Consider the following 23,831-nt stretch of genomic DNA (forward strand, 5'->3'; position numbering starts at 1 on the left):
ACTAGTACAGAAGGAACTTTGGATGTGGGAGAGAAAGACAAAGAGAAACCTGAAAGCAGCCCAGTTATGACAATGAATGGCAAGATATTCCCCTGACCTGAGATCTGCTTTTACGGAGTAAATAAGTGAATGTTACATGAGCCCAGTGCAAAACAAGCAGGGTGTGATTATGCAGGCAGTCTTGGAGAAGTTAGCACCATTGTCAGCTCTGAGGGATCATAGGAGTAGAACAGCTACCACTGAAAGTAGAAAGGAATCTAAATCCAGTTGTTGACAATGACAAGTCAAGTTTAAAAAAACCTGAGTAGAATCTGCTGCTATTTTAATAATAGTTGGATACACTGAGCAGAGCCTCTGACAGAGGTAGGGTGTGTTAAGCCCTGGGGTTCCCTGCACAGTGTTGCAGCAGAGTAGTGGTCCCTCAACTGTGAGCTGGGTTAAGACCTGAGACTGAAATGGATACATTTAACTCATGCCCACCCCAATCTCAGGCAAAGCTTTTCAAGTCTTGGTTGGTCCTGCCTCTCTGAGGGTTTTTTTTTCCACTTTAAGTATATTTTTGAGGTTCAGAGCCATAAGAACATATCATGGAATTTGCCCACAAGTGATAAAGTATCATCTCAAATTTGGGCTTAACTTGTTTTGGGGACTCATATTTGCCTTAGGGAGTTAAAATTTTTACTATGTAAAATAGAGAGAGAGATATCAAATTATGTGTATAGAACATCTGGTTTAAAATCATTTGGAAAACTTTAAAATGCTGACTTCTGTACCTTATCCTTGACCTACTGAATCAGGCTGTTTGAGAAATGAATATGAAGATTGATTAGCTCACAAAGTTTTACTATCCTCATGATTGCTGAGAAACCATTAGGCTAGTGGCTCTATGAATATGTTAGCATAATAAAAGGGAATTATCTTCATCAAGATCCAATGACGGTAGATGTTACCATCTTTATCTGACCATTCAGAAAACTGATGTAGGAGGAGTTGCAATCAGCCAAAGACCCAAAAGGATATAGTTACAAAAGAAGGAGATTATTTGTCTTTGCCACCTTCTAACGGAAGTAGAGGTAAGATGCTTACTCAGATTCTCATCTCCCTGAATCAGTGGGGGACATTTCCATGGACCAAGGAAGAGGGATGATTTAGGCCAAAACCCTAATTTTGATTATTTGATGATCATTTATATTAAAAATATGAAAAAATAGTAACCAAGCACAAAATAATTATAGTCCCTTGAATGAGTCCTGGTAGTCTCTGCTGTCTCCGATGATGTCAAGAAAGTCAGGGACATTTTCCAGGGGCAACAGTAACTATTGCCTTAAGTTTGTATTTTTTATTCATGTTAATGGAATTGGAAAAAGCTTAGATTTTCGGGAAATAGTAACTCACAAGTTACCAAGCAGATGGCAATTTCCTCTCTGCCTCTTGCCTAAAAACACACTTTGGATGCGTCATAAGCAAAGCCCAGGCCGAGTTAAAGCTCTGTTATTCAGTCTGGAAGCATTTGCTTCTGTATTTATCATGGTGCTCAGGGTATAGATATAGATCTTCGACATTTTTAGTGAGATAGTTTGAGGAGCCTGTAGAGGCAGTGAAATCAGTATAAAATCTGGGAGAAAAAAAGGGCATTCATTTTTGAAACAGGTATAATTTACAGGAATGGACACTTTAATCCTTTTCTTTAGAGCACAATTTTCATCTGACCAGTTTGCTTCTTGTATTGCCCAGAAAGCAATCGATCATCTACTCCTTTTTTTAAAAATGTCATCAACAGAGAAGAGTGTGCTGACTTAGAGAAGAGATTCTCAAACTTCAATGCACCCACAAATCACCTGAGGATCTTGTTAAAATGCAGATCATGCTTCATCAGGCCGGAGAATCTGCATTTCTAACCAGCTGTCATGGCTGCTGGTTTGTGGACCATGCTGCGAGACCCAGTCTTAGAGCATAGTCAGTTGCCCAGGTTCACTTGAGACCATGAGAACATTACCGAGCTTCTGAGACTTCATTTCCTCATTTTAAACATTTGCATATAATACAGATAATGAAAGTACCTAACATATAGGACTGTTTTAAGTACAGAATATAGTCCACAAAAAGTGCTAAAATAATTAATTGTCGCATCATATTCTATCAGTAAATGTTTGCTATCATTATTAGGCATTTGTTGTGTGCCTTCTATATGCTAGGGTTCTAGGAAAAGAATTAGAAGATGTGCTTCTTGTTTCTTAAATCTAACAACCTAGAAGGAGTCAGTAAAATAGGTTACATATAGGCACATAAATCTACCATGAGTTAGCAGATAGATGGGTGCATGCTTCAATGGCAGGAATACTGGTCATGGAGTAAGGAAGCTGGTTTCCCTATTCCTTTGTCATAAGGAATTTTGTGAAAACCTCTTTCATTCTCTGGATTGTGGTCTCATCATTTATAACAGAGGAATTTTACCCAGTTGCATAGTTCTGATGGCAGTGCCTGCTGCCATCATGCCTGCTGCAGCAGGAGCAAGTGGGAGCCCTGCCCCTTCTGAGTTGGGATGGGAGCTTCCTGTTCCACTGCAGCTGCTCAAACTGCAGCTGCAGACTCAGGCCTCCCTGCTCTAGGGAGCAGGCAGGAGCCCCACCCTCCTGGGTGGGGCTACAGCCACCCAAACTGCAAATGTGGATCTGGTCACCCTCCCAAGTGCAGGATCGGGGTGTCTCTGCAGCCTGCACCCTCGGGTGCACCAGGAAGGATTCCCTCTCCATCCCTACAGGCTCAGGGGTGTCTGCTCCCACTGCCCAGCCTCTCTCTGCTCCTGGCACCTCCAATGTCGGAGCAGGGTTGGAGCCAAGCCCAGGAGCCATGAATAGCAGCAGGAGGCTGACAGAGTCCTGGGCGGAAGCAGGTGGGGTCCCCAGTAAGGTCCCATTCTCAGGCCAGGGAGGGCCCGAAGGCTGGGGGCTGGGCTGCCAGTTTCTCCAACCAGAGTGGGGACTCACAGTGCCTCTTCTGGCCCACCCATGGCTGCCCATGGACCCATTCACATGTACTTCCCCTCTCTGAAGTCCATAAAAGCCCTGGCCTCAGCTGGGTGCAGTGGCTCACACTTGTAACCCCAGCACTTTGGGAGGCCAAGCCAGGTGGACCACCTGAGGTCAGGAGTTTGAGATCAGCCTGGCCAACATGGGGAAACTCTGTCTCTACTGAAAATACAAAAATTAGCTGCACATGGTGGTGGGTGCCTGTAATCTCAGCTACTCTGCAGGCTGAGGCAGGAGAATCGCTTGATTCCCTGTGTGGGGGTTCCGATCCCACATGTCCTTTCTGCACTGCTCTAGCAGTTCTCCATGAGAGTCCTGCCACTGCAATGAACTTGTGCCTGGGCATCCAGGTGTTTCCATACATCTTCTGAAATCTAAGCAGAGGTTCCCAAACCTCACTTCTTGACTTCTGTGCACTGGCAGGCTCAACACCATGTGGAGGCTACCAAGACTTGAGGCTTACACCCTCTGAAGCCACAGCCTGAGCTGTACATTGGCCTCTTTCAGCCATGGCTAGAGTGGCTGGGACACAGGGCACCAAATCCCTAAGCTGCACACAGCACACAGACCCTGGGCCCAAACCAAGAAACCACTCTTTCTTCCTGGACCTCTGGGCCTGTGATGGGAGGGGCTGCTATGAAGGTCTCTGACATGGCCAGGAGACATTTTCCCCATGGTCTTGGGGATTAACATTGGGCTCCTTGCTACTTGTGCAAATTTCTAAAGCTTGCTTGAATTTCTTCTCAAAAAATGGGTTTTCGTTTTCTACTGCACCATCAGGCTGCAATTTCTCCAAACTTTTATGCTCTGTTTCCCTTTTAAGAGAATGCTTTTAATAGTACCCAACTCACCTCTTGAATGCTTTTCTGCTTAGACATTTCTTTTCTGCCAGATACCCTAAATCATCTCTCGCAAGTTCAAAGTTCCACAGATCTCTAGGACAGGGGCAAAATCCTGCCAGTCTCTTTGCTAACACATAACAACAGTCACCTTTGCCCCAGTTCCCAACAAGTTCCTCATCTCCATCTGAGACTACCTCAGCCTAGACCTTATTGTTCATATCACTCTCAGAATTTTTGTCAAAGCCATTCAACAAATCTCTAGGAGGTTCCAAACTCTCATACATTTTTCTGTCTTCTGTGAGCCCTCCAAATTGTTCCAACCTATGGCTGTTACCCAGTTCCAAAGTCGCTTTCACATTTTTGGGTATCTTTTCAGCAGTGCTCCACTCTACTGATACCAACTTACTGTACCAGCCAGTTTTCAGGCTGCTGATAAAGACATATCTAAGACTGGGAAGAAAAAGAGGTTTAATTGGACTTACAGTTCCACATGTCTGGGGAGGCCTCAGAATCATGGAAGGAGGCAAAAGGCACTTCTTACATGGTAACAGCAAGAGAAAAATGAGAAAAAAGCAAAAGTGGAAACCCCTAATAAACCCATCAGACTTTGTGAGATTTATTCACTATTATGAGAATAGCGTAGGAAAGACCGGACCCCATGATTCAATTACCTCCCACTGTGTCCTTCCCACAATATGTGGGAATTCTGGGAGATACAATTCAAGTTGAGATTTGAATGGGGACACAGCCAAACCGTATCAGGGATCTTGGCAAATTATCAGATGACCCTGATAGGTATATAGAGGCCTTCCAGAACTTAACCCAAGTATTAGTATGTGAACTCTCCTGGAAGGATGTCATGTTACTTTTGAATCAAACCCTGACCAACGCTGAAAAGCAGGCCATTCTCAGCAAGTGGCAAATAATTTTGGGGATGAGTTTTATATCTTGTATAGCACCAGGGAAGGGGAGGAACTTTATCCAGTTGGAAGAATAGCAATACCATTGGAGTACCCTAAATGAGACCCCAATGATGAAATGGGAGAGTTGAAGAGGAAACACTTTAATGTGTGTATATTAGAGGGCTTTGCAAGGGACTGAGACTAGACCTCTCAATCTCACTGGGCTACCTGTGGTAGACCAGGGATTCAACGGGAGTCCCACTGCCTTCCTGGAAAGGCTAAGAGGGGTCTTGGCAAAACACACCCTTCTCTCCCCTCATTCAATAGAGGGATAGCTGGTCCTAGGGGATGAGTATATTACTCAGGCAGCCTCTGATATCAGGAGGAAGCTGCAGAAACAGGACATAGGACCAGATAGTACTTTAGAGGACGTCCCGAAAGTGGCCACCTTGGTCTTTTATAATAGAGATCAGGAGGCCCGAGAGAGGGAAAGGAAGCAGAAAAAAAAAGCAGACAGTCTAATAGCCACCTTACAGGCTCAGAAACCCCAGAGTTCCTAAGATGTACTTGTTGACTTCTGCAAATGTAAACCACTGGAGGGCAGACTGTTCCTGAGACACAGGTAACCAGGTCCAGGGCTGGTCTTTCAAATGGTACAGCAAGGCTTATGGGTCCCAGAGTTCCTTTCCCTAGCTTTGGTGATTCAGACTGCCATTATCATCCAGGAGCCTTGGGTGATTATGGGTATCAAGGGAAAGAGGATGGATCTCCTCCTGGACTGAAGTGGGCCTTTCATTCTCTCCAACCTAGGCCCCCCTCTCTTAGCATGACTGTGAGGAGCTCAGGAGAAGCCAAAACTCTTAGTTGTCACCTCTTTAGGCCAGGGCCCCAATTCCTGGGACTCCCATTCCTGGGACTTCCTTTATCTCCCTTGTTTGAGGAGGACCTGGCCCCACAGCTTTGCCTGCTTGTGATAGGGAGGCAAAAGAGGAGTGGGCCCTGCCAGTTGCTAGATGCAATGTGGCAAGGGCCATTTGGGACTAATTTAAAGGGTTCATATACCCTCCTGAGGCACCTTTTATCCCAAACTTTGGTTTGAAGCCTTGTAATAGAACACTAGACCTAAGGCATATGACAGTGGGAGTTGAGGGTCACAGCACAGGTGAGCATGACTAATTCCTGCCAATTAGGCCCTCCCACTTCATGGATGGAGGTTATGCTCACATCCATGATATAGATAAGGTCTAAGGAACTCACAGATTACCGAGAGTGGGAGGCTTAGGCTCCACTCAGATGAGTGTGACTATTCCTGTCAGCTATGCTTCCCACTTCATGGGTGAAGGTTGCACTTGCACCCATAGTTGGCACCTGCACAAGTCACCGGGACTCAGGGATATAAGGTCAGGAGAAGAAAGAGGGATGCCTTTTCTTCTCTTCATCATGTAACCTGGGTGGTTGCTGGGATGATGAAAGGAACAAAGGGATGCCTTTTTCCCCTCTTTCCAGATGGGTAACCAACCAATCATTTTCAACCTGCACTCCTCAAGTGCATCCTAAATCACTGGACAGGACTTCAGAGCTCATGGCTCAGGGGAAGGAAACCCAGAAGGCTGAAATGCTGGCGAAAGGGGAAAGGTTCTTGCCATTCAGACTGTGGCTTCTCTCTTTCTGTGCAAACTGGTTGCAGGAATGATATAAATCACTTCTTTACTTAATTTATGACACCATTCTACTTATAAGTCATTTTGGTTGACACAGCATACATCAATAAACACATCTAGACATGTATACCCACACACAAACTAAGATCCAATAGCTTGGAACCCTAGCCATGAGATAGCAACATGAGCTCACTGGTTTTACTTTGTTTGCCCCAATAGATAACCCAATGAAGGCTGTAAACCAAAGTTTCCATATCAATTTGATTTAAAGGTCAAATCTCCCCAGACTTCGAAGAACACTGAGGCCAAACAGCACCAAAGGAGAGTATCACACATAAGTAAAGAAGTCCTTCAGAATTGTTAGGATGCATTTTTGTCTGGATTATGTTTGCCTATTATAGCATCTAATGGAGACTCCTGAAAATAGATTTACATGCAAGATGTAAGGAAAGTAAAACGTGTCTTTAGTAAAAGAATATGAGAGAGCATAGGAATGTAAATTTTTGCCTAGTTCAGAGGGTTCAAAGATTGTTTTAAATGAGATAAGATAAAACTAAAGGTTCAAACAAGTTATGGAAGGTTTGTGAAAATTTTGTAAAATAAAAGTGTGTAAATATATTGACTAAATTCAAAAGGGTATTTGGTTTTTCCATAAGTCGAACATTAGAATAAATGCACAACAAGGGTTTCTTGAGGATTTGTCTGTAAGGTTTTATTTTTTAAAAATTGGGGTGAAATTTGGCTTTCTCTTGAATAAGACTTTTGTGCAATGAAATATTTTTGTTTGCAAACTATCAACAAAAGAAGGGAAGGACAAGAGACAGATTATTTGTAAAACTAAGTCTTCTGTCTTAATGAGTAAACATTTTTCTTTTTAAAATAAATTTGAGTCATCATTGTAGCTAAACGGATGACTTATGGTAATCTGAAATTCTATTAAGTATTTGAGGCTTTACAGCTTCAAAATTGCCTCTCCTAACTCCCAACTTTTGGAAGCTGCAGAGGTACCCTGGAGTGTCCAAAGTAGAGGTAAACAGGATTATTTGACATGTTTAGTTATATAGGATTATTGAAATAAGGTGGTGTTTGATCTTCAAGTTATATTTTAGTGAAAAATGTTAATATGTGTTCCAAAATAGTATGAGATTTCTAGAGTTCTGATGTCTGAGTTTGTGTTATTAATCATAATTAGGGTCATTGTGTTAGGTTATTGTAAATCACAGAGGTGACCAAATTTCTGTCAATTATGTTTTTGACTGTAACTAACCTAGGACATTTTAACGTTCATAGACAATTGTTGTCTTGTTTTGATCCTCTTCAAAGAATGGATTATAACCCTCAAGTGCAGGTTTCTTATAACTTTGAAGATTGTGAACGGGAGTTGAGTAGGTAAAGAACTATTGGAAGACCAATCTTTTTTGACTTTTTGCTTTTTGCTTGGAACAGTGCTGATCCTTATGTCCTGTTTTTCAAAATCAAGGGTTTTTTTTTAGCTATTTGTGGCTTTAAACAATTGTAGGGTGAACCAACCAGTGATCTCTGACTACAGCTCAGTAGAAACAAAAGGCATGGGCCATCAAACTCCAAGTGGTCACACAGATGGAGCCCTGGATGATGGCTCCCTTGTACTGGGGACCTTTAGATAGGACCCACTGAGAGAGAGACTTGACTGTAGGTTTCCCGGAACAATACTCCTTGTCAGCATGAAGCAGTTAAGAGCTGTCATCGTCTCCATCCTAACAGCAGTTAGGTGTACCTCTTCAGATGGGGGATGGATGGCATTGGCTGCTGCCATCATGCCAGCTGCAGCAGGGAAGTGCAGCTGGGGCTGCACACTCCATGGAGCAAATGGGAGCCCCGCCCCTTCTGAGTTGGGAAGGGAGCTCCCTGTGCCGCCGAAGCTGCCCAAACCGCAGCTGCAGACCCAGGCTTCCTGCTCTACAGAGCTCTGCCCAGGAGGGTGGAGCAGAGCTCCGCTGCCCAAACTGCAGCTGTGGATCCGAGCCTCCCTGTGCTCTTGGGGGAGCTGGGAATAGGCAAGATCTGCCCTCTCAGGTACAGCTGCAGCCACGGCATAAGCGGCTGCAGACCTGGGCCTCTGGCTCCAGGAAGCAGGCAGGAACTAGGGACAAGCGGGAGCCCTGCTCCTTTTGAGTTGGGGGCGGAGGTGTGGTGGGGTGGTGGGAGATCCTGGGCGCAGCTGCGGCCACCCTCTCAGGCACAGGACCCGGGTGTCTCTGCAGCCTGCACCCTCGCACGCCCCTTGAAGGAGCCCTCCCCCACCCCCATCCTTGCAGGCTCAGGGGTGTCTGCTCCCACTGCCTAACCTCTTTCTGCTCTTGGCACTTGACACAATCTTGGAGCTGGGTTAGAGCCGAGCCCTGGGGCCATGAATGGCAGTAGGAGGCAGACAGAGTCCTGGGTGGAAGGGGGTGGGGTCCCCATTAAGGCCCCACCCTCAGGCTAGAGCGGGCCTGAAGGTGGGGGGCTGGGCTGCCAGTTTCTCCTACCGGAGGGGGACTAGTGGTACCTCTTCCAGGCCCTCCCATGGCTGCCCATGGACCAATCAGCAGGCACTTCCTCCCCTCTGAGATCCATAAAAGGCCTGGGCTCGGTCAGATCAGGGTACGGGACTGCCAGAGGAGGAAGAGAGCGGAGGACTAAGAGATGAGGAGATGACAAGCTGCAGAGAGGATCACCCTCTCTGCTGATAGCTGGAGAAGATGGGATGAGAGACCTGCAAAGATATTCCAATGACTTGCCTGTGAGAGGAACCACCCTCTTCAGAGCCTCCTCTCTGCTCAGAGCTGACGACCTGCCTACAGAGAGGAGCTACCCACTCCTCTGAGCTGTTCTAACACTAAATAAAACTCTTTTTCTTCACCTTTCAGTTGTCTGTGTACCTCATTCTTCCTAGATGCAGTATAAGAACTTGGGCAAAGGCGCCACAGCCACAGAGCTTTCCAGCCAGAAAAATGGACACCCCAGAGATCCCGTAACTGTTCCATCTCCCAAGTCATGGCTTATTAGCTTTGATGACCTTAGTCAAGTTTCTTGAACTTCCAGGCCTTATTGTCCTGATTTACGAAGTTGAGATAATAAGATGACAGTTGTGAGGTTTAAATATCTTAGCATAAAACATTTAGATTATCATCTTGCTTCTCTAAGCACTCAATAAATGCAATCACCATTATCCTCCTCCTCCTCCTTTACTAGCCCTTTTTCCTTACTCTTTTTTACGAACTCTGTGACCCTAGTCACCTCACATTAGCCACAACTCATGGCTTTCTAAAATGTTCAACTATTAATATATATTGGAGCTATTTTTACCTTTTTTTGGGAGTGGTTTCTGAAACAATCGAAAGATTAAACCAGAGGTCAACAAACTGTTTTCTGTACTAGACCAAATAGTAAACATTTTAGGCTTTACTATAGACAATATACTACAATACACAAATGGGCATGGCTGTATTCCAATCAAATCTTATTTACAAAATAATAAAATAAAATAAAATAAAATAAAATAAAATAAAAAAGGTAGGTCGACAGGACTTAGTTTGCTCACCCCTCCTTTAAAGTAAAGAAGCTGTAAATGTTCTGTGATTTATAAGGAAGTAAGTTTTGCCCAACACAAACCTGTGATCCATGAAATGCAACATAATATTGCAACATAATATTGCAGGAAAGTCAGTGGCTCTGTGTTCTCCAGTAGTCCTGCCTTCACCTTAAGAACCCCATAGCCTTTGAACCAGTCTTACCTTGGAGAAGGATCAAATCTCTCTTTTTTAACAGCTATATTAAACTGTGGCCCAGATAGGGGAATTGATTTATTCAAAGTCAGCAGCTCCAGGGATAGAGCCAGCACCAGAATCTTGATCTCCTGACTCCAAATCGGGGACTACATATTTTCTCTTTAGCTTGAAAGGAGAAAGAAATCATTTTCCTCAGGAAAAAAATGACTTTATTTCCACTAGAATTTTAATGTAGAGATATGTTTTTTAAACCTTCTTGTTAATGGTTATGCCACAGTCAGACATGAAAACACTGTTATGTCTGCTTAATGGGAATACCAGTCCCCTGTCCTTGTCACTTGGATCTCATATTAAAGATCTCCTTTCATTTCTATTGAAACAGAAAAACACCCTCTCCTTCTACTCACATCTAGTCAGATTCCAGAATCATTTCTTTGGCAGTAAATCAGTAGTGAATGAAAAGGCTACTCACATCTATCCATATCCTATCCCCAAAGAAGAAATGGGAACAGAAAGCTCTGGAATGAATACAAGCTTCCTTCTGCTAGGATCTGAATGGAAATACTTCTCTCCTTTTAATATGCCATCTGTGTAGATTTTCATGGAGTTCCTTTTCTTATTTTCCTATCCTGGCCTTGCTGAACTGTGATGGGAAAATAATAATAACAACAATAATAACAGTTATGATTTAATGAGAATGTACTGTTTACCAGCATTATGCCAAATATCTTAGTCATGTGTGAGAATTATTCTGAATCCCATTTTGTGGATGAAGAAATTAGGCACAAGGAGGGTAAGTCAGATATGCAAAAAGAGGATTATGACTTCAGAGAGGATGATTTAACCCTGCTTAGATTCTTTCTGCAAATAGCGAAGAGGTACAACATTTTGATATAAACTTAAGGATGTGTACCTGTACAATTCCATTTATATGAAATTTCCAGAGAAGGTAAATGTTCGGAGATAAAAAGCAGATTAGTTTTTGCCTGAAGCTGGGAGTGGGAATGAGGAGTGACTGCAAGGGCCATGTAGGATATTCCTGGAGTGATGGGAAAGTTTTACAATTGGGTTGATATTACTATTATTCTGAGACAGAATCTCACTCTGTTGCCCAGGCTAGAGTGCAGTGGCATGATCACAACTCACTGCAGCCTTGATCTCCTGGGCTCAGGTGATGCTCCCACCTTAGCCTCCTGAGAGCTGGGACTACAGGCATGCATCACCATGCCCAGCTAAGTTTTTGTAGAGATGGGGTTTCACCATATTGCCCAGGCTGGTCTCAAACTCCTGGGCTCAAGCAACCTGCCCACCTTGGCCTCCCAAAAGAATAATTGTGTGATGATAGACATGAGTCACTACACCTGGCTTTAAAATTGGATTATAATAAGGCCAGGCGTGGTGGCTCATGCCTGTAATCCCAGCACTTTGGGAGGCCGAGGTGGGTGGATCACGAGGTCAGGAGATGGAGACCATCCTGGCTAACATGGTGAAACCCCATCTCTACTAAAAATACAAAAAAAAAAAAAATTAGCTGGGCATGGTGGTGGGCGCCTATAGTCCCAGCTACTTGGGAGGCTGAGGCAGGAGAATGGCATGAACCTGGGAGGCAGAGCTTGCAGTGAGCCGAGATTGCACCACTGCACTCCAGCCTGGGCACAGAGCAAGACTCCATCTCAAAAAAAAAAAAAAAAAATTGGATTATAATAATGGTTGCACAACTCCACAAATTTACTAAAGATCATTGATTTTTCTTTTTGCACATGAGATGAATGAAACTTATGGTATGTAAATTAAGCCTCAACAAAGCTCTTAAAATATTAAGCACATGGAACAGAAATTGTGAAGCCTTTTCTTAGTCTTCATGACTGCTCCTCTTCTGTGGGCATCTTCATTTCTCTTTACAGCCACAATCAGATTTGACCATAGAAAGGTCCCTTCTCTCCCAGGATTGCTAACTACCAATTCTTTGATGACAGAATATGGACAGATGAGGATTAACTTCTTCCTCAATGCTAATTTATTGCCAAAGCAAGAATCCTGGAATTTGAGCGGGTGCAAATAGAGGAAGAGGGTGCTTCTTCACTTTAATAGAAATAAGACTTTTATTACAAATGGCATATGATAAGAACAAGGGACTGTTTTTCCCATTAAACAAACACAAGCATATTTTAATATGTCTTAAAAAGGTCTCTCTATTTCAATAAGCTCATTTATGTATTTGTTTATTTACTTGACATGCATTCACCAAATCCTTCTCATGTGCCAGGCACCTTTCCTGACTCTGGGGATAAAATAATGAGCAACCTAGTCATTACCCTTGTCTTCCTAAAGCTTTCAGCCCAGCAGGGAATCTTACCTTCTTCTTTCCGTCTTCATGAAAATTCTCCCTATTCTCCCAGGATCTAACTCTATTGGGAGGTAACCCCTCCGATACAATCCACCACATCATTTTTTCTACCTCTGTCTTATGACTCCAGTCATGTCTACATTGCACTGGAGTTGTATTTGTTTACTACTAATTGCCAGAATTATCTTCTCTACAAGTCTATAAAATCCTTCCTAGTAGATGCTGTGATTAATTCACCTATTTGTCTGCTGAGTACTCATCATAATATTTTGCACCTAGGAGAAAATCCATAAGCCTCTGTTATATGAATTTGCTAATTAATCCATGAGCCACATATTTTAGATAACTTTCAAGCCACAGGTACTGTTCTGGGCACTAGGAGATTTGGTGGTGAACAGGACTAGCAAGATCCATGTCCTCCAGGATTTACCTTAGCTTAGAGGAGGCAGCCAATGAACAAATGATTAGAAAGACACAGTGAATTTGGATAATAAAGGATATTATGAAGGAACTAAACAGAGAGTAACTTATTAGGGGTGGACTGCAGGGAGCTACTTCAGCAAGGATAGTCACAGATGCCCTCTTTGGGGACACAGTATTTGATCTTAGACATGAAAAATGAAAAAGAACCAGCTTTATGAATAGTTAGGTACAATAATAGTCTAGGTAGAGAGAAAAGCAAGTAAAAAGACCCAGAGGCAAGAAAGAATTTGGTGTTTTTTTAAAGAAAAACAAGAAATCATGCCAGTGTTGCTAAAGCCTAGTGAGAGAGAAAAAGAAAAGGAACAGGAAGATAGGGAGGATCAAATCATGAAAGGCCTGCAGGAAGGAGTGAAAATTTCATTCTATGAGCAATGGATGAAAGACCTTTAAGAGCAAAGTGATGTATATGTTATTTGTAGTTTAGTGAAATAATTTTGTATGATTTGTGGCAAATGTATAATATTTTGGGGCTAAAGCAGTGAAATCATGAATAAATACTTTTTTTTTTTTTTTTTGAGACAGGGTCTCACTCTGTCACCCAGGCTGGAGTGCAATGGCATGATCTCGGCTCACTGTGCCCTCCACCTCCCATGTTCAAGCGATTCTCCTCATGATAAATACTTTGAATGTAAAGTTCCTTAGGTAGGAGTCTGGAGACCTGGGTCTGGATTATAGAGTGATCTCAGTGTTATCAGACATGTACATCAGTTTATTGTTTTCAAACCCAACGCACTGAGCTTTCTAGTATCAAATGTTCTTTGTTAATTTCACGCATCTCCTTATGGACCACCATGCCCAGCTAATTTTTGTATATTTTGTAGAAACGGGGTTTCACCATATTGCCCAGGCTGGTCTCAAACCCCTGGGCTCAAGCGACCTACCCGCCTTGGCCTCCCAAGGATCAGATTATGGAAGGCCTTGCAGGGCACAGGAAAGAGTGCAAGGACTTCCATGAGCTGATCCGTATCTACGTCTGAAATTATAAACATGTGTTACAACGAAGAATCATCAGAAAGATCACTCAAATAATCATGGAGGTAACCTGGAGTTCTGGGCATCTCCTGATGTTGTATCATATTTTTGGTGGTGGTGGGGTTTCTGCATCTTACTTCTTTCCTAGGGAATTAGATGCACTTCCTATTACCCAGTCTAACTTTAACTGCAGCTCTCATTATTGCCTTTTATTGGCTAGACTTTGCTGGATTTGGCACCCTACACACTTCCTCTCATTAAAAGAAATCCATTTCAACCCCAGTTTTCTCATTAGAACAAATATTTTATGTGGGCAGCATCCCATTTCGTGCATCTTAAGATGAAGAAAAGATAGAGAACAGTGGGCTGGGAGCCAAGAGACCTGGTTCTATTCTCCACTTAGCTATAAATCATTGTCTGGCTACTCTCCTTCTCTGTTCCTGGGTTTCCTTATTTGTAATTTAAGAGAGTTGAACTTGATGAGCTTGTATGTGCTTCTCTTGTTTCCTAACTTGTCTCGATTGGTGTTGTGTTTTCCTCTCTGTAGTTTTTAGGGCTCTCAAGGGTTATGGCTTAGTTCATTGCCTAAGCTTTAGCATCTGCAACAACTCATTGCAGCAATTCTCCAATTTTGTTCCTTTGCCCACTCCATTCAGCCATCCAGCCAGCAAGTCATGCACTCACTCATTGATGTTGGAAATATCCTTAGAATTCTGCTAGGTATCAGACACTCTGTTGAGTAGTAGGGATTCAATAGTGTGTATAATATAGTCTCTGCTTTCAAGGACTTAAAAGTCTGGGAGGAGAGAGACATAGCCAACCTTATGCACAGTGTGTAGTGCACCAACTTACATGGTGGAGAGAAACTCAGGATGTGGAGGAAATTAACACAGGAGGCATCTATGACAAGCTAGGGAGTAACCCAGCAAAGATTCCCAGATGAGGCAATTCACAGGCCAAATCTTGAAAGTATAGAAGGAGTGAGCCACGTGAATGGGCAGGGAGAGGTGCTCAAGTAAGAGAGAGCCTATGACAGTGAACCAAAGGTGAGAAATCTGTAAGAAGTCCAGCTTGACTGGATAACTAAATGGAAGCGTTGGGTGGACAGGCACCAAGGCTGGAGATCTAGGCAAAGAACACATCAAACAGGGCCTTATATATCATGCTAAAGAGTCAGAGTGAATGACTGAATGAATGGCTGAGGAAGAAAAGGAAGCCCCATGACATATTAAGTACTGCAGCATTGTACACAATGCAGTGTGAAGTGTGTACCACATTGCTTGGCACCTACAAGACATTATAGCACTGTGGTAATGTGCAGATTCTCTGGGCAAACAACTCTGGATCTGAATACTATTTCTACCACTTACTAGTCATCTGACCTAGAGAAATTTCTTAACCTCACAAGGGATCATCTTTTCTCATTTACATCAGGGTTATTGGAGGGATTAAATGAGATTACATACATAGAGCTCTTACTGCGGGGTTTGCACTTTTGAAAGATTTAATAAATGTTAACTACTATTACAGATAAATGCCACTCTACCTTCCCCCTGTCTTTCCTGCCTTCCTTCTCTCTCTCCCTCCCTTCCTTCTTTTCTTTTTTATTTCCTTCCTTCTTTCTGTCCTTCCTTCTTTCTGTTCATAGACTCCTAGCTTAATAGACAAGGATGAGATTAAAAAATCATGCAGCCCAAGTGCTTGCATTTTTCTAATCTGTATAATGATGCCACCTCATTTATTTGGTTCAAACAGTGTCTGGATATTGGTGCATTTAGCCAGGACTGTTCACTGCAAAATAATTCAGCTGTGTATCAGTGAAGATGGAGGTAGATAGTCAAACCCAGTAGAACTGGTGGCTACAGATGTAACACAAATCTTTCTTTATGCCAATTCTTTCATCAGGACAGAGGACCAAATTCCACCTTTTTCACATGGATGATTTACCTGGTACCTGGATGAGAAGATGAAGACAGTAATTAAAGGCATGACTTTCCCAGTCAGGCCTGAGTGTTTATCTTGACCCTAGCCTTTATTAGCTGTATGATGTAGGCAAGTTATTTAACCTTTTGGAATCTTAATTTATTTATGTACAAAATGAAGATTACATGATCCACTCGAGGCAACCTAGAGGTAGTGCAAGAAAAATGTATGTCAGAGTGTTTAACACAGAGTAAGTTTTCAGTATATGGTAGATGCAATATTCTTACGAGTTTTGTTAGTGTTATTATTAGTGTGTGTACGAGATCTATTATTAGTAGTTGTGTAAATTTATTATTAGTGTTTAAAGTATTTTATTTTACATTAAGTGTCGTTAGTATTCTTATTATTTGTGTCTATATTATTAAGTAACACAGAAGATAAAAATACTCATAGCTAGAGCCTATACATAGGCTGTTGTTCCCTTGGTAAGGACCAAAAACTGGGCGAGCTGAGAACATCTTTTGAAAAGACGGATCAGGACACAGTTTCATCTTTTCCAGAAGGTCAGTCCTCAGGAAACCAGACTTGAGTTTGCTGTTGCTCCAGAGGTCAGCTGGGATGGGTCTGGGGACCTAGAAACAAGACCAGCAAATATACTGGCTAGGAGTGAGGGTGGCAGCAGGTGGATGATGCCAATCCTGGTCGACTCAGAGTCACAGCACCTGCCCAAGTCAGGAACCACAATTCTTCGTAAAGAACAAAGAAGCTACATTTTACTGGGAGGAAAGAGCCACTGGGCTTGTAAAGGAGAAATGAAGGGCTGGGCTTAGCTCTCTGGGTCAGGAAGGATTTGTCAGAGAACAAAAATGGTAACTTGTGAGACATTAGAGAAAATTATCTCTGAGAGAAAGACAGGCTCAGCTTAACGTGTCTTTCCTTGTGGTTACATTATTTGGTGCTTGCTGGGTGACAAATCACCCATTTTTAGCTTTTATGTAACTTTAGTTTTGATGTTAGGAGCTAAGAATAACTAATACCCAAGAGGTTATGACCCTGGAGCAAGGCATGCTGGGAAAGCACATTTCTGGGTGCATGTTGCCTCTGTGCCTAGAGACATGGATTCAAATAAAAGTCACAGCTACTGTCCCACTGGGGGCCATTGCTTTGGAAAGTTTAACTGAGCCTTTGAATACATCTTTGTTTGCCATTCTTATTCAAGGTTATCCAAAGACAAATCTGCTTCAAGAGAGGAGAAAATAGTTAATTTAAATGGACCTTTCAAACAACGTTCAGTCTAAAAATGGAGAAGCTCAAGATCAAATACGTATTTAAAATCACTGGCTAAGAAACAAAATTAGTGTTTTCAATGGGCATCGTTTCCTTGGTCTTGCTGGCTCAGAAGAACAAGTGCAAGCGTTGAGAAATTCTGTTCTTGCTCAATTCCATTAATGGTCAGGCAGTTGGGGGAAGAAAGCCAGTCACCTCCCATCCTTTTCTGACTATTTTTGTTGTCTAGAGTTATGTCCATAAGAGGTCAACTTGCTATGGCTGAAAAGAAGGGAGCGTATTGGATATTTAGTTGTGAACTTTTGCATGCATAGGCTGAGATGGGCTAGTCAGAGATTAATCATACCTGTGGGGCCAATTTGTTCCTTTCAACAATCATGGGAGGGAACCATAGTCATTAGCGTCTCTACTTTATAGATGGGAAAACAGATTCCCAAGAATTTTGGTGACTCTCCCAAGACCATACAATAACCTAGTGACAGAGTCAGAATGTGAACTGGAATCTCCCCAATTCTTGTCTATACTATAATTATTGGAGGACCTAATGATCTTTTTTATCTTACCAAAAATCAGAAGAATGTTTAGTGACCAAACTCTGCATCTGGTCTTATTTCTCTTGACCTCTAGACTGAAATGTTCCCAATTTCTCTTCTCTCTGAGCCATATAGCATTGCCAGCTGGTAACTTCTCAGTAGGCTTAGTGAGATCAAATATGTGAGAGTTTTCAAATTGGGGTGTTTCAGCTTCAATGACCACCGTGTGCATCCCTGGAATCCCAGGACACTGGGGCATAAACAAAGCTTAACCCCATCATATTATTTTACATAAGGGGAAACAGATCCAGAGAGAAAGAAGGAGTTGCTCATAGTCACACAACTGCTGTGACATTGCATGTCCATCGGTGTTTTCCAAGAACTTATGAAATAGATGTTCAAGGAAGCTCAAAGAGAAGAGATAAGGAGGAAAAACATTCATTATTAACAAACAATCTCTGTCACTTCCTTGCTGTGCAATCTCTGATAGGTTTCTGAAACTTTTTAATTCTCAGCTTCCTCCTGTGTTAAATAGTAATCATATCGAAACCTACCCCAAAGGTATACGAGGATTAATTGATTCTATGTATGTAAGTCTCCAAGCACAGGGCCTGACCTTAGTAGAAATCAATGCATAGGAGCTATAATAAGGTCTTATCAGGTCAGAAGCACAGAGGGAAGGAGTGGGTTTGTGAGCTCGAGCGGGACATTGCTAGAGGGAGCTGAGAGAGTGATCTGAGGGGATGTCTGTCAGTTCCCACAGAGCAGCTCAGTTTGGGAAAACAGAGGGGTGAAGATAACAGGAAAAAAAGGGGCATGTCCTTTGGTAAATTGCTTATTGTTGCCCAGATATCACTGTGGTAACAAGGAAAGCCCCTGAAATCAGTTTGTCCACAGCTCAAGATATAACTCCCCAGGGTTTTCAGTGGCAAGTTCAGGGGTTCCAAGGAGGAGCCAGGAATGAGGCAGTGACAGATGGGAACATTTATTTCTTTGAGAGTCTTCCGTTTAAGATGTTCTCAGAGTTTTGGATAAGCTAAAGGGCTCTTCAGGCTAGAACTTGGTCTTGGAGGGCAGCTTCCATTCCACCTGGCCATGTTTATCTTACTTCCATTAGAAGGCAAGATGCCAACTTTCCTGTTCAATGAAGTGTTTAGATTCCATGAGGTTTGTAAATAGCCTCTGGAAACTCCTTTCTGAAACTTCCCATAGGACTTCTAAACTCTCCTTAATCAGAGCAGATCACAAGAGCAAACGCTTCTTATTGATGAGTTTTAAAAAGGTGAGTAGACCATAGATAAAAATCATAGTAAAAGAGGGAATTTGAGGAAGGTCTGTTTGCTCAGGAAAATTTTCTTAATTTCGAGGTTATAAATGAAACTGTAGATGATCACTCAGGCAGGATGTGGTTTAGATTAGTTTCTTCATGATCATGATAATGTTTTTCACATAAAAAGATAAGTAGTACTCATAGAATGATGTAGAGAAAATCATTTTGTTTGAAAGGATAAATTGTTCAAGCATGTGTAGGCAGTCATTCAGTTTTAGGTAGCTACAGACAACCCTTATCTGTTCAGTTACAGACAATCCTTATCTGTTCATGGCAAGTAGCCACATACTTTTCACCAATATCCTTTTCTGTAGCTCCCCAGTGAGGAAATGACATGAAAGTTCCAGGGTGGAGTTGGAGCAATTTTGTTTTCCTCCAGGGGACACAAGTGCAGAGAATGGATAAAACACAAACACTAACAGAGAATGAATAAAGCTTCACTCTTTAATGCCACCTCCTGGAGCCCATATGAAACCCAAGAGTGAAGAAAGCAAAGGGTTCTTAGGCATAATAGGGCATTAAGGATAACCATCTCTTATTTCTTTTCATTCCAGACAGGGTTTGGCCTGGCCATTCAAGCTGATTGCATGAAGGGAGATGTCTGATTACCTTTGAATTCTTTGTTTTCTAACTGGAGAGGAGATAGTTCTTTCAACAGAAAGTCCCAGCAAGTGCAACAACAACCGTGGCCTGGTGTGCCTCTGCTTGCCTTGGCTGCCTCAGAAAGAGCCCTGAACACTCCTCCTAGGGCCTGTCTATGAAACCAACTGCATGTAGTCTTATCATTTATCAGAAGTTGCCAAGCAAGCAGTGGGTAGACAGCAGGCTTTCAGGGAATTATCCCAGGGATTCCCTACCAGTCTTCAATCAGATATCACACCAAAGCAATACATATTCCCCATGCAAGAAGCAGAGTAAGCAATCCATACCCTTAGTTACATAACACTGATTAGTGCTTCTGTTGTTAAAGTTATTTCCTTTGTATAAGATGTATTCAATGTTTCAATGTTTACAGTGAATTTAAGAGGTAGATATAATAGTTATGGTGAAAACCCTCATTTTGCAGAAGAGAAAACAGGGCATTGCCTATGCAAAATGAATCTACCAAGGTCCACAGCTATTAAGTGCAAAGTACAGGATTTGAACCTGTTTTGAAAAAATTGACAAAGTCTCAGGGCCTTGTCCTGGGTCCATTCATTCCATTCAGTCACATATATTCTAACTCATTCATTCATTCCTTTAGCAAGGATGAACAGAGCACCTGCTATGTTACAAGCCCTACTCTAGGTACTCAGGTTATGTCACAGAACAAGAAAGACATAAACATTTGCCTCTGCAGTCAGATATAGAATAAAATATGTATAATGTCTCCCTTTCCATTGTCAGCCACCACCTTGTGCAGCACGGCTTTCTAGTCAGAGTGTTTATTGTGAAGGCGAGGTGGGCACAGACAATGGACGATAATCACAATACCAGTTTAAATACTAGATAAAAGGTGCTAAGTGATCTGGAAGAAAGAGAGGAAGGCAAAGGAGATCAGAAGTGTTAGGTAGAAGGACAATTACAGTTTTAAGTAGGATGACTATGGTAGTCCTCACTGAAAAGGTAAATTTGAGTTTGAAGAAGGTCCAGAGAGGAATCTGGGAAAGAGCTTTCCAGGCAGAGGACAAAGCAAGAGAAGAGATTCTAAAGCTCCGGGCATGGCTACAGCCTTGCCCGTGAGTGAGGGGAGAGTAGTGGAAGCTGAGGTTTGCAAGATAATGGGGCCAAATCCCGCGGGCCCATACAGGTCATTGTGATGACTTAGGCTTTTACTCTGTAAAAACTGTGAAGTCACTGCTGAGTTTTGAGCACTGAAGTGGCATAATCAAATTATATTTTTTCAGTGATTCCATTGGCTGCTGGGTTAATAATAGTTTGAAGGAGGCCAGGGTAGAAGCAAAAAATTCAAAGAAGGCATACAGCAGAGACAGTAAAATGTGTGCATGAAAGCCTTCCAGTTTGTCCTGGGTATTTATGAAGACACCTCACATTCTCTTTTTGCAGTGAGGTGAGCATGATATGACTCGGTTTTGCCTAGAAGCGACATCACCATTTCCAAGCCTGGCCCTAAAACCTGACGTGTGTTCTAAACTCTGCTCCTTCTGCAGCAACCACTGAGACCCTGTGTTGTGGATGAAAGCATTGTAGGGTGGAAGGAGCTGAGGTCCTCAATGACAGCATGGAGCACAACCACCCCTTCCCATGCCAACCACACTGGACTGTGACTTGAGTAGTTTTGGAAACTATGAAAAAGAACAAAAAAGAACTTTTTGTAAAAATTCCTTGTCCCTCTCTATTTCTTTCAACCTTGTTGCCAGAGATTGTTGAGATTCACTTCCTGTTTTTATTTTTCAAAGCAAGAAGAGCAGGGCACGGGTCAAATGCACCTCTTCTCCACATCTCCCCAACAGCTACTTAAAATCATGCCTCTGTGCTATCATACTTTTCAACATCACAGCATGCCTCGGGGACCTAAGACACTTATGATGGAGAATCTCTAAGTCATTATGTGCTGAATGTGGAAAACAACAACACTATAACCACAACAATCATTAAAATTAAAATAAATTTGTTTTCCCTTTCTTCCTAAAAATATATCAAATTATTGGCTGGGTTTCCTTGAACATTTCAGCATGTTTACTATTTGTTTGAATTTTTTCTAAGCAGATTGTCATTCACTATACCAGTTCTCGAAAATTATTGAAACTCCCCACACCACCAAATATATATAGAGAGAAAGATAAATAGAGAGATAGATATAGATATCCTTTTACCTTCCTTCAATGTGATGTTTTATCAGATACCTATTTTTAGAAAATTCAAAGGTAGAAACCCAATTAGCCTTAATGATAGACAGGAAGTAAACTTTTCCCAAAGAAATTACCATAATTCTCCCTAAACAGCCTCTTGGACATAGAAAAGGGGAAATGGGGATTAATATGCTTACTACATGCTGGGACTACACTGGGAGCATTATTTAGAATATTTCATAAATATCTTCAGCATTACTCTTAGCCAGCTTGTGGTTAAGATGGAAGGAGCCAGTGCTAGTATTATCTTCTCTGACAAATGATAAGCAGACACAAAGAGGTGACATGACTGTCACCATTCCACACTGCCAGGAAGAGCATATCTGGATGTGTGGGGCACATCACTGCAGATGCTATTACTTTCTTTTCCTGGAGCAGTCAGAGGTAGAGAAACACTGCAAAACTGATCCAGACCAATTGGGGGATGCACAGCAGCACAGCAGTTTAGGAAACCACAATTGGATTTGGCCAGGACTGGGTGTGGATCTTGGTTTTGTCACTTTCTAGATGCGGTCTTTGACAATGTTGCTCAATCTTTCCGTGTGTCCTTAAACATCAGTAAGGCTATAATATATTTAACATAGTCTCTGGCTTATCATGAGTACTCAAATTGTAGCCACTATGTTTATTCTAGTACCACTAAAATGTCTCCTGATTTTGAAAGGAGCATCCCCAGAGCATTGTGTGGCCCATTTACAGATTTGTAAAATGTAACATTTACCTATACCCTCAATATCTGCTGAACACTCTCAATAGGCAGTGACCATGGGTCCTCCTTGAAGGTCATAACTAGCTAAGTCAGGAGGATTCTTCAGGGGTTTAGGAGAGAATGAGAGAGCTGACTCCCAGAAGCGGGAAGGGAATCACCCTGACTATCTCCTGTCTTTGCTGCTCTCCTTTCTCATAAGGGAGGGCTCTGGGAATGGGAGGGAGCAGCATCCTTGTCCATACTACACATCCTTTGTTCCCTCCCACCATGGGCAAGGAGGGACGGATTGTAGCATAGCCATGTGAGAACCATGGAGCAAAGTGGAAGGCTAGAGGGCAGCAGGAAATCTAATTAGCACTAGTCAATTATCTGTTCTATGCAACCTGATGACTTTGCTGTCAGAGGGAATGCAAAAACAACAACAAAAAATTTGTTTTTCATCTTCAACTCTATGAGCTCCTATGGTGCAACTGTCAGAAAGCACTTGCCCCAAATATTTTATTTATTGTCAACTTTTGCAGAGAATGGAGTAATTCCCAGGGGATCTGCTAGGTAGGTTAGTGGACTGAGAAGAGTAATAAATTATAGACATGTACTTTGTGCAATGTACTAATGTGTATTGTACATTATTTCATTAGATCATTACAAAAGATTGCCATCCGACAGTGTTTTCTGTTGCTATAACAGAATACCTAAGACTGGGTAAGTTTAAAGAAAATAAGTTTATTTCTTCCAGATCTGGAGGCTGGGAAGTGGAAGAGCATTGTGCCAGCACCTGGTGAGGGCCTTCTTGCCGTGTTACACATGATGGTAGGTGAGAGCTCAATAAGAGAGGAAATATGAAGGGCAGAACTAGCTTTATATAACCCACTCTGAAGATAACTAGCCCACTCCTGGCATAAAGGCATTAATCCATTCATGAAGGTGGAGTCCCCATGACTTAATCACTTCTTAAAGACCACACCTCTTAATACTGATACAATGGCACTTACATTTCAACATGAGTTTCAGAGGGGACAAGCACTCAAACTACAGCAGTAGCTATCCCCTTTTTAGAGATAAGAAAAATGCATTTAGCAAAGTTACATAGCCAGAAAGTGTCAGAGTCAGAAATCTACCCAGGATTGTCTGCTCTAGCCTCTTAAGCACCCATATCTCTCTATTACATCTCCACATTTAAAACAAAAGCCATGGCATATGATTCTACCC

General features: G+C 42.3%; 1 long non-coding RNA gene across 1 annotated transcript in view; it reads left to right on the forward strand.

The window, feature by feature from the left end:
• LOC129047998 (uncharacterized) overlaps window positions 1-1,067 on the forward strand; it is a 116,516-nt gene extending 115,449 nt beyond the window's left edge. Inside the window, exon 4 of the long non-coding RNA XR_008509959.2 lies at window positions 798-1,067. This is a non-coding gene — a long non-coding RNA (uncharacterized LOC129047998). The remainder of the gene's footprint in view (window positions 1-797) is intronic.
• Window positions 1,068-23,831: the final 22,764 nt, after the last annotated feature.

This window comes from Pongo abelii, chromosome 13, assembly GCF_028885655.2.
Source record: "Pongo abelii isolate AG06213 chromosome 13, NHGRI_mPonAbe1-v2.0_pri, whole genome shotgun sequence".
Lineage (NCBI taxonomy): Eukaryota > Metazoa > Chordata > Mammalia > Primates > Hominidae > Pongo > Pongo abelii.